Source organism: Canis lupus, chromosome 23 (assembly GCF_003254725.2).
Source record: "Canis lupus dingo isolate Sandy chromosome 23, ASM325472v2, whole genome shotgun sequence".
Classification (NCBI taxonomy): Eukaryota; Metazoa; Chordata; class Mammalia; order Carnivora; family Canidae; genus Canis; species Canis lupus.
This window is the reverse complement of record NC_064265.1, coordinates 44,904,707-44,917,159: the sequence shown is the minus strand read 5'-3', so window position 1 is coordinate 44,917,159 and position 12,453 is coordinate 44,904,707. Positions and strand designations below refer to the sequence as shown.

At 39.7% G+C, this 12,453-nt stretch overlaps 1 pseudogene; it reads right to left on the bottom strand.

The window, feature by feature from the left end:
• Positions 1-1,274: 1,274 nt before the first annotated feature.
• LOC112652611 (cytochrome c oxidase subunit 7C, mitochondrial-like) lies at positions 1,275-1,504 on the bottom strand (annotated as a pseudogene).
• Positions 1,505-12,453: the final 10,949 nt, after the last annotated feature.

Sequence of the window (12,453 nt, the reverse complement as noted above, 5' to 3'; positions counted from 1 at the left end):
GAGCCTTTTTAGTTTTTTACAAAAATAATATTTAATTCTGCACATCATTTTAGAAGTTTTGTTTTGTTTTGTTTTTTGTTTTTCTTTGGGGGGGCAGTCATAAAGATTTCATTATATCCATATTTAAGTAACTATTGCATGATTATTGAAGATTGTGATGATAGGCCCCGTCACATAAAGTTTTTTAAGGTTCCACAAAATCAGTAGTTTAACATTAGGGGTACACAGATAATCTAATGTTGTGAGGACTAATTTAGGCAGCAGTTTTGTTCTATGAAAGGATGTAGAACCACTCAGAGCAATTTTTCAAGAACCTAAAGAGACTTTCTCGTAACTATTCTTGTTTTTAAATACTGGTTTAAAAAGTACAGCAACCCTATTCACCAACAAGTCTAGAGCTCAAATGGAGCACCAGTTTACAATCTCTGCTTTGCGGCATTTTTCCAACATCAGTGTGGTATTCCAAAAGTAACCAAACGAGGATTAAACATTTAAAAACTACCCTTTTCCTGCCCCAATACAAAGCCCTAGGAACTAAGTCACTACATTTTAAGTAGCTAGCAGCATTTCACTATCAATAACATAAGTCTGATTCACTGATATAATTACTAATCAGAGCCATCTTTTAGTCCATTTCTACTAAAATTCCAGAATAAACTTGGAGTATTTCCATATTCTGTTTTACAAGCTATTGCATTTCATTTCAAATATTCTACTTTTATTTAGTCTAAAGCAGACTAGTATTGGTCAATAGCAAGTTTATCATGGCAAAATTTTAGTTTTAGGTCACAGGTCTGGAGGAAAACTCTTGGGACTTCACTCTGTATACACTAGTGCTTTTCCTCACGACTAAATGTCACTCATGAAGAAAACCAATTTTACTGCTTATTTAGTAAAGACAAATAAAAGTACACTTCTTTTTCAATTAAAAGATTACTATGTAACAACAAAGTTTGCATTTTTAATAACATAGATTACCAACAAGGTCCTGACCTAGTCATCAAAAATCAAACAGAACCTCAAATCTAAAAACAAGAAACAGACACAATCACACACATATTCTGACCAAACTAATCCTAAATATTTCCCAAATAAAAAAGCACAATTATTACATTCCATGTTTCAGAGAAGAGGCATGAAAGATTCATGCCGTTAAGTTTATTTACAAACATGCTGAGTATGTTGAATTCAAGAGTTTGATCCATTTTTCAAAGCGACTGCACCTCCTAAAATGTTCCTTTTCACATCTGTTTAATGGATTGATTAAAACATCTTTATTTCTGAAGCAGTTGGTGTCTTACTATAAAAAAAAGGTGCAGCCAATCCAGATCCAAAATACAAAGTCATCATAAGTAGTAGCCTCCACTTGGTTTCCACTGACAATGGCAAATTCTTCCCGGGGCCCTCCTCATAGTGGCTCCTGCGGACCACAGAAGTTGTGAACCTTAGGATGCTCTGTCCCAACATAGCTCCACTGAAAGTTCTGGAAAGTCACAGACCCTAAGTAGGCAGAAACGACAGCACCACACCAGGGCCTCTCCGTGACCTTGTTCCTCGGTCTTGTTTTTGTTTTTTTCACACATAGTGATATAGTACAACCTGCTTGGGTTGCCAATGGGCACACTTCCATATCCCCATTTTCAATATGCAATAGTGAATGAGTGGTACGGATGTACTATCATATTTTCAAGCACTTCACCAATTAGTTGGACATTCTTACTACCTATAATCGACTCTGTGATGAACATTTTATGTTAAATCCCCGCACACTTCCTTGGCTATTTATTAGCCTGGGTTTTTCCACTTCCTTTACATCTGTATGTTGGAGCTGGCTGGTTCCGCTGGTCATTTAATCAGCCACGCAGACTAGAACCGGTGGAACAGGTTGGGTTGACTGCTGTAAAAACTAGCCAACCCAAGCTTTGACTCTTAAAATTATTTCTGTTCCCTGGGGATTATGCCCCCAGCTCAAACACTCTCTGGCATACACAGTGAGGGAACTGCCTCACGCGTTACCTTATATTCTTAAGAGAATACACTGTCGTCTTTGCCCTAGTCAAGAGGAGCCCCTGGCAGCATGGGCTATGTTACTATTTATATAACACGTTTTGTACATCCAGGAGGGTGCCAAATGTATTAAGTCAATGAGAGTCACTTGCACGATGCGTATGGGATCAGGATATAACATTTTGAAGTCCTTTTTTTGTACAATGAATCGTCTTATATAAAATCTACAGATGACCTTCTAGACAGAACTTTAAAAAAATCTGGACAAAAAGTTTCAGAAGAATTATTCTTCTTCTGTTGGATCTTTGCTTATGCTCACCTCTGTTTAAATGGGGGCTCTGACGGAGGCCAGTAAAGCCCTTACTTGATTGTGCCATGACCTATTTTTAAAGTGTACCTCCCCCCAAAATAATAAAATAAAATGTCCCAGCCCCTTGACTTCCTACAGAGGATAAAGTCCCAACCTCTTAGCACATGTGATTTCCTTGACATGCTGAGTCTGGCCTCAAACCTCCCCCATACAGCTCTGTCTCCTGCCCATCACATTTTTCTTAGTGTTACAGGATAGATCGTAGCACTTGGTATCAAAATTGCTTTAAATATCTGTCTTCCCCCCGCCATAGCTTATATTTTTAACCACGAAATACTGTTCTTCTCTTCTGCCTATATCTAATAAGCTAGTACCTGGATATAGTAGGCAATCAATAAATGTGTGTCATTAATAATAACTATCATAGGGCAGCCCAGGGGGCTCAGCAGTTTAGCACCTGCCTTCAGCCCAGGGCCTGATCCTGGAGACCTGGGATTGAGTCCCGCGTTGGGCTCCCTCCATGGAGCCTGCTTCTTCTCCCTCTGCTTGTGTCTCTGCCTCTCTCTGGGTCTCTCATGAATAAATGAATAAAATTTTTAAAAATAATAACTATCCTATAAGAAGGACTAGCACTTACTATGTTTTAAGGGATTTATTTGTTATCTCCCTTAATCCTCACAATAGCCATGAGCTTGGTACTATTATTATGCCCAGATGAGGAGATTTTACAGATAAGGAAACTAAGGCACAGAGGTTAAGCCAAGTCACCCAAGATTACAACAATAAATAGAGGGCAGAAATGAAATTTAAACCCAGGCAGTAGTCCCCAAAATCCTAGTTCTTAACCTATAATGAATGAAATTATTATAGAATAAATGGTGTTAACCATGCCATTTGGGAAAGAGACCACATGTGAGGAAGTAGGTCAGTTTTTCGGATGGGTTCACAGGCTCCATGGACTGACTACTTCTATTTAAATTCTGTTTTCACCACTTAGTAGCTTTGGGAGTTTGGAAAAGTTATTTAAGTTTTCCAAGCCTCTGTTTTCTCATCCATAAAGTATGGAGAAAAGTGGCCCCATCCTGATAAATTTATAGTGACCATTAAATGATAGAATCCTTATAAAGCACCTGTAATTTCTAAGATGCAATAGATACTGTCTACACACAGTTACTATTACCAGATCCGTAGGACTTGTATCAGTAGCTATTTGCCATCCTGGAGTGAATATTTCAAATGCCTTGGCAAACAGGTTGTTCATTCTCTAGTCCCCTGCTTTGAGCACAAGTCTGTATGTGTATATGTGTGTCTTTGTCACACAACATGAAGTATATAAAAATGGAAAGTCCCTAATCCACCTAGAAGTCTTCCACAATGTGTTCTGCACCAGCCGTATTGTGCTACAGCTTTTTGGGGCCACGTCAAACAAGGTTTTGGTGTCACAATGCAGAACAGGTTTTAGGGACCTTCTGGTTTCAACATTCCACGTATCAAAGATTAAGGCCTCTTCTAGACTTCAGGCAGTCATGAAGATCTGGGATTAGAGCAAGGGTTGGAGGCAGCTCTATCCAGCACTCAGAAAAGTGCTCTCCCTGCAACCCATTGGCTAATAAGACGTCACTGTGTAGTATCCACCCTACAAGCCTTTTTGGGCTCAACCTTCCAAAGACTAAATTCTTACCTGGCTCTTCTCCAATCAGGATGGAGCTAGGTGGGATTTGCCCATGACCTCATATCTCCTCTTGTTTTATTTCTAGTGGGTCTAAGCAGCTCTAACCTGAAAATATAGCCCTGACTAGAAGAAATACGATCCCTTTTCTTTCATCACCAAAACTCCAAGTTCAAGCCAAAAGTAAACTGAACTCCCGTGAAGGAAAGGAAGAGATCAGCACGGCTCGGAAGGGTGTTGAGATTAAGTGCCCCTCAGTTTGTTCCCTATGAAACAACCGGAGGGTCGCTGGAGGGGAGCAGGGTGGAGGAATGGGGTAACTGGGTAGATGGACATTAAGGAGGACACATGATGTAATGAGCACTGGGTGTTATATAAGACTGCTGAATCACTGCCCTCTACCTCTGAAACCAATAATATATGTGAATTAATTGAATTTAAATAATTTTTTTTAAAGGAGGGTATTGGGAGAAAAGAGAGCAGAGTACACAGCATGAAGGGATCCCAAAGATGAGGCAGCAATAGGCCACGGCAATGATAACAGCCAGGAAACATAGAGCCTGAATAAGTGGGGAGCTCAGAACATCTAACCTCAACTCCAGCCTAAATTCAGCTTGAGTATTAATCAGACTTCATCGGTGAAGAAGGGCTTGGGGCACACGGTAATCTGCCTAGGATCACCTGAGGCAGTAGAGGGCTATGAGGACCTGCAGTGTTTCCTCTTCCATAGACCATAGAATTTGAGCGTTGGAATGCATCCATCTGTGTCCCCTGCTTTCACCTCCTCCTTTCAGAGTGACTCCACTTGCCCAAGGTCACAAAGTTAATTTGTGGCAGAGCATCACTGCTAGCCTGGCATCCTCTCCTCTTTCCCTCATAATGATGCTTTCCACTTTGCGCAGCTGACTCACCCATACCCCTCTGTTCAACCCACTATTCATACCTAACGTGAGGTGGGCTGCATGTTGGAACTGTGACACCCCCCCCCCCCCCGGTGTGCTGTAGAGTGGGGAAGGGGACATATGACAGCGTTTCACAGGGCATCTCGTGGTGTCTATTTTTCTGACCACTTGTGGAAATCATTTTATTTCGGACCCCATATTTGTAGTTCTGTTTCCACCCAGAGAGGAGACCACAGAGCTCCCAGACAAGAGAAACTTGCAGGGCTACGCTACGCAGGGAAAAGCTTTAGGTAATCAAACAGATGGAAGGGCCAATAAAGTTGCCAAATATTTGATACAGCCATTCTTTTGCTACACGTAACTGATGATTATTAGCATTTTCTTAGCACAAAAAGAATCATTTTCAGATGCTTCTAGTAACTTTTACTGAGTGCTTACTGTACAGAGGCAATATTACTTAAGCTTCAACACCACCACCAAGCAGTTACTGTTGTCCCCATTTTAAAGAAGCCAAAATTGAGGCAAAAAAAAGGTTACGTAACTTGCCCAAAGCTTTGCAAATAAAGATAGTCTGACTCCAGAACCTGACTCTTCATCATGCTTTTCTTAACTCTTTTGTACAACCGTGTGTATGTCTTGCCTCTTAGTATGGGTTTTACTTGCTCTCATGGAATTCTGTTCTCTTTATCAAGGCCGAAATTTAAGCACCCTTCTGGGTATTACTATTGATTGACTCCTGAACTAAATTTGTAACAGTTAAGATACTGGTGTTCAGTTAATATGAGTATTAGAAAATACTGCTTTGAGCCTTTTTTTTTTTTCTGTTTAAACGTACTACATACTACACAATCCGTATTAGCATGTCGGTATATTTCCTTCCTGCCATTTTCCATTGTATTTAGCATGTGTAGAGGAGGAAAAACTTTCTCCTCTATCTTCTTAGATTCAGTATCTAGGGCCCTGCAAATAAAACTGACAAAGAAAAGATTAACAGGAGAAGGAGAATGCCAGAGTTTATTTATGTGTCCAATGTGCATACCCCCTGGCAGACTTAGTAATGAGTAACTCAAAGGGGTGGTCAGAATCGGGGGCTTATATACCATCTTAACAAAGGATGAAAAATTTGTGGAGTAGTGCAAGACAAAAGGGCTTCCTGGGGGTAGTAAATTGGGGGAAGGTAAATATACTTTACCTCATGGTAAAGGAAACTCATGGAAGATAAGAGTTATTTTAGTAAGATTTGTTTGTGCATCTCAGTGCGGACTTTCTGTCTCTGGTAATAATGACTGTTCTCCTGGTCTGGGAGAGGGGAAGGGGAGCACATCCACAAAGGAAAATTTATATCCTGCTTTCAGGTAGATGGAGGAAGTCAGAGAGCTCTTTCTGTATTTGCTGCTTCTTAATTGTTATCAGTGCAAAGCAATTTTTATGCCCAGTTGGCATATTTGGGGGTAACATGTTTAGATTCCCTTCACATAATAAAAACTATAGGGTGTGTTTAATTTCCTAACTGCTTCCCCCCGCCTTGTTGTATAATGTATATTTGTGTGTATATGTGGCTATATGGTCTTTGTAACTCCCATTTTTCGATGAATAAATAACATTTTATTGAACAGATCTATCATTATTTGCTTATGATGATAAATAAAGAGGACACATAAAGCCCTCGCATGAGATGTTTGGGCTGGTCCCAAATTCCCCATGTTATCAATAACCGCAGTAAACTTCATGTTTTCTTTTCTAACCAGACATATTTTATTCTTGGTTAGCAGACCTTTAATTCTCTAAAGTAGGCTGAAAGCATGCTTCTATCTTTGCGAATTTAGGTAGAAAGGGTTTAAGGAAATGTCGATGGGCAGTGAGCCAACCCCGAAGTCTCAGTAAGTTCAGTGAACAACATGAAAGGCCTACATAAATCAGGAGTAACAAGGAGAGCGCATTACCACACCAACCAAGAGGATGTGTACAAGTAAGTTAGGAAGGCTAGAAAGACCAGCCGGTCTCAACGCCCCAGCTGGAGAAACAACTCCTACTGTGGGGAACACCGGCTCCCCTTTCACACAGGAGCAGTTTTTCTGACCATGACAAGTTATTCATGATTCACAGGTTGCTTGGGGCCTTCTCATTTTTTTTTTTTTTTTGCAATAACCAAGTGACACAGCATACATGCACACGTGTGCATGTATACACAGACGCACACACACACACACACACACACACTTCAGAAATGACCATTTTCTGCTCGTTCAAGTAGCAAAGTCAGGAAGACCACGGGACTAGGAGATAAGATCTCATGATCTCATCCTCAGCCCCTTCTCATCAATAAGGCTGTTACTCCACATGGCTCTACTAATGTCCTACTAGTTTATCTTCTCACATACCCAAAGCGTATCTCATTTAAGGGAATGGGTAGCTCATTTAAGGGAAAGATCGAATGGATTAAAACATTTTCATAAATTACAAAATGGTACATAAATGTCCTGTCAGGGCATTGAGAAATGCTGGCTTTGTTATATAATCATTACGCATCTTGGAGTCTGAGGTAGGAGCGATCACATACCCATAGTCTAGTATTTTATACTTACTCACTGGGATAGTTGGAGATTTTCAAAATGTGAGCTATTGATAAATGTTTTCAAATGAAAGAGTGCTATTTTACTCTTGGCCAGTCCTGGGGGTGCTCAGAGTTTGAACTGCATGCTTCCAGGGACCTGAGCAGCTTTTCTCATCCAGGCATCCAGGAGACCCCCCACCCCACACCTTCTTGTTGGGGTGGTGGGAGCCCATCATGCTCAGTTGCCTGTCTACTGGAGCCCTTGTGTTCTTCCAACTGAGTGTCTCCTCTCAGTCCCCCTGAGGCCGCTCTAAACTCTGGCCACAGTACCTCTTGCTCTATGTATTGTGATCACCTACTTGGCTTCCCTGCTTCTAGTTTTTCCTCATTTCAACTCATCCTACACATCACTGCCAGAGATTCTATTTCTAAATAATGTCACATTTTGCCTCAAAATAATGCATTTTCTCCAAGTTTTGATGAATTAAGTACAAACTATTCTAACATGATATTCAAGACCCTCCGCAGAATGTCCGTATATCAGAGCCTACTAATTTGTCCTCTCCCTCTTCCTTAATAAGAGCTCATCTTTCCCTACTGAATGTTAGTCCCAGACTTAGGGCTTCTCTGAGTAAGGAGTACATTCTCCAGCCTCCCTTTTAGTTAGGTACGGCTATGTGACTTAATTCTGCCAAGGAGATATAAGCAGTGACATGCACAACTTCCAGGAAGTACCGTAGGAGGGAGACCCATGCTTTTTGTCCTCCCCGTCCTTCTTCCTGCTGGCTAAGATGCCAACACGGTCGCTGAAAGCCAAGTAGCCATCCTGAACCATAGAGGGAAGCCACAAGCAGAAGATGACAGAGCATGTTTTCCTGACCTTGTGGAACATCCACATCAGTCCTGAATTGACTCTTCTTGGGACTACATTTTGTATAGAAGAGATAAAAAAAAAATCTATCCTAATTTTATTTTTCCAAATATGCATTTTTAACAGCTCTCTGAAGTATAATTTGATGTAGCAATGTTGGGGTTCAGAGCAAACAGTCAAGAAAGAATTCTTGAGATATTTTTGGCACAAAAAGGTGGTTTTATTAAAGCACAGTGGCAGGACCCATGGGCAGATAAAGCTGCAGTGGGATTATGTAGAGCAATTGATTATATGCCTTCAAGTTAGGAAGGGGTTGAGGATAGTGTATAAGTCTCTAAGGAATTTTGGAAGCAAAGTTTTTAGGACCTTGAGGGGGCTAGCTATTATTAAGAAAAGGTCATTTACTGTCTAGCAAACCTTAGTCCTAAGACCCTTTCGATGTATTATCAGTGGGCCATATGCTTGGAGGATGATTGCTAACATGTGTCTTAGGTGGTAGAGGTAAAAGAAGTTTCCAAAAGAATTTTTATATGTTAAAGGAGACTTACAGGATCCTAGAAGTCAAGATAATATTAAGTTAAAATTGCCTTTTTTAAAAAAAAAGATCTTTTATTTACCTGAGAGAGGGGGTGGGAGAGTAGGATGGAGAAGGAGAGAGAATCTGAAGCAGACTCCATGCTGAGTGCAGAGCCCCACACAGGGCTCCACTGTGAGATCAGGGCCTGAACCAAAACCAAGAGTGGGATGCTTAACTGACTGAGCCACCCACATGCCCCCTAAGATTGCCTTTTGCCCTTAGCAAAGTATCAGCATCAAGATAGTTGAATTCCTAGAGCAAGTTCACTCTGCCTGTTTCAAGGACATGTCAATGGGCTGTAAATAGTAAGGAAATTTGTTTTTTTCTTTCACCTTTGTTTCCTCACATCATAACTGATGTACAAAAAATGCACGTATTTAATGTATACAATTCAATGAGTTTGACATATGTGTATACTTATGAAACCATCATAGGTAATAGACATGTCCATTATTTCCAAGAGTTTGCTTGTATCTCTTGTTGTTGTAACAACACTTAACATGAGATCTATCCTTAATAAATTTTAAAGTACATAATTCAGTATTGTTAACTATCGGCACCAAGTTGTACAGCAAATCTCTACACCTCATTCATCTTGCATAACTAAGACTTTATACCAAGTAATTCCTCATTTTCCTCTCCTCTCAACTCCAGGCAACTACCATCCTATTGTCTGCTTCTATGAGTTTGATAATTTTAGATACCTCATATAAGTGGGAGTCATTTGTCCTTCTGGCTTATCACCATTATATTTTCCAGATTCATCTGTGTTGTCACATGACAGGATTTCCTTTTTTTTTTTTAAGATTTTTTTTTTTAAGATTTCATCCATTTATTCATGAGAGACACAGAGAGAGAGAGAGAGAGAGAGAGAGAGAGGCAGAGACACAGGCCGAGGGAGAAGCATGCAGGGAGCCCGACGTGGGACTCGATCCTGGGTCTCCAGGACCAGGCCCTGGGCTGAAATCAGCACTAGCTGAGCCACCCAGGCTTCCCAGGATTTCCTTTTTTAAGGCTGAATAATATTCCATGGTGTGAATTATACCATATTTTCCTTATTCACTCACTTTATCTGTTGACAGGCATATGGATTATTTATGTATCTTGACTATTGTGAATAATGCTATAATGAACACAGGAATGAAGGTATCTCTTCGAGATCTTGATTTCAATTATTTTGGATATATACCCCAAAGTGGGATTGCTTGCTAAATATGTTTTTAATAACAGATATATTCAGATATAATTCATGTACTATAAATTTTGCTGTTTTTTTTTTAATTTTTTTTTATTTATTTATGACAGTCATACAGAGAGAGAGAGAGAGGCAGAGACACAGGCAGAGGGAGAAGCAGGCTCCATGCACCGGGAGCCTGATGTGGGATTCGATCCCGGGTCTCCAGGATCGCGCCCCGGCCCAAAGGCAGGCGCCAAACCACTGCGCCACCCAGGGATCCCAAATTTTGCTGTTTTAAAGTGCCAACTTCTCATAGATTTGTCTCTTATCCTTTGGGCCCAGAACTTTTTTGTTTACTTATGATAGTTGGACTTATTTTAGAATTATATGTACCTGTCACATCTCCTCAACTCATATCCCATAGTACCTGGCACTTTTAGGACCTCAACCATTTATTTGTTAATGTAAGACTTTGTGTGCCGATTATATTGGTGAACATATGAAAATATCTATAATATCTATTAAGTTCAAATACCAAGAAAAGCAAAAATCAAATATATTTGAAAAACTTCTGCATAATTGTACTTATTCCTAGAGAATGACTATTCTATTTAAGGCAACACATTAAATTGAAAGAAGTTTGGCAACATTAACAATAGGATTCAAAACAGGATCTTAACTAAATCTGCCCATTGTTCTTTCATCATGCAGATTTCTGTTGGGGTACTGACACAGACAAAAATAGGACATCTCTTATGGTTAATACATTTTAGCAGTTCCATTTTGCAAATGAGGGAACTAAAGCTCAGAATTTTAAAAACTATCATTTTAGGAAATGGTACCTCATTATTACATATTATTGAAAGATTTTAATCATAACCAGTTTCCTACAGTCATGAGGATCTTACTTTTTCCACATCAATCAACACTTCCCAAAATTGGTTGGTAGAGGACTACAGATGCTTGTTCACCATATGGAGTCTGGGATCCCACCCAGAGTCCTATGAATTAGAATCTCTGGGGATGGGGCTCAGGAAACTGCATTTTTACTAAGCTCCTCAGGAGATTGTGTTGCACATAGTTTGAGAAACTCACTACTCCCTAATTAATGATCCATTAAACCAAAACCCCTATGGAACTTACCCTATTCTTGGGCTCCACCCCCAGAGATCTAAGGTAGCCAGTTTTGAAGACTATCCCACTCTATTGTCACTTAATCAAAGCTCAACTAACCAGAGGTTTAGATTATTTAGTGGACTATGCATTTGGATGAAAAATCAATACTCTGAAAAAGCACCCAAAGCACTGAATAATATCTGAAAATAGAGAAGATTACTTTATGTTCTTCATACTAAGTTATCCCTACTTGGATGATGAAAGTTGGAATGCTATCTTTTGGAAAAATTTTCAACAGGATTGTTTTGACTTCCTAAAAGACCCCCAGAAAAACCTATTAAGTGAGAAACGCTAAGCTTCTTAGCTATATTGTATTGAGAAAGAACCACAGTCCAGGTTGGATCTCAAAAGGGGAAAGTCGAGGGGGGATATTTTTGGGATTTTAAGGCCTAGGATGGATGACTTTAAGACAAGACTTGGAAGACAGGAAGCTGAGTTTACAACACAGTCGCTTTGGGAGGAGAGAGTCTTGAAAGAGAATCTTATTGAGCAAGCTGTTAGTCTTGGTAAGTCACCTTAACTGGTTCACAGTCTTATTGTCTGGGAACAAGTATTTTCTGGAGCAAGTAGGTAAGTTATTTGGACTGGTCCCAGGACTGCTGAACATATCCCACTCTAATTGAAATAAAAATATTTGCACAGATACATCAATTATCCCTAAAAATTCAGTTTCCAAAATGTTATATTCTTGTAAGCCCTGTGATAGAAATCATTAACATTTGTATTTTATTTAACAGTGTATAGAAAGCATTCACACATATTGTGTCTTTTGATACAACTTGTGAAGTAGTTAAGCCAGGTGATTTAATATTCCCATTTTACAGATAAGGAAATGAAAACTTAGGGAAGTTACGTAATTTGTAAGTTATGTAAAGTGCTTCAGCTTTTATGAAATTGAATCCTAGTATTCAAACTCCAAAATCCGTACTCTTAAACAGCACCACAGACAGATTTTATTATGTTACACTGGATTTTTTTTTTAACTGCTGAGGAATCTGGGAATTGCCCTTGAAATTTGTTAATTTGTTCATAGGAATACCAGAAGGACCTCATTATGATTTGGCTACCATCACAAACTTCCAGATTCATGGATCTAGAGAAAGAGCTATCAACTGGTCAACAGTAGATCTTTGCTAATTAGCAAAGTATAGATCAACCGAGAAATAAGGAGTAAATGAGGACTTCCTGAGTGCCAAAAGCACTGCATAGC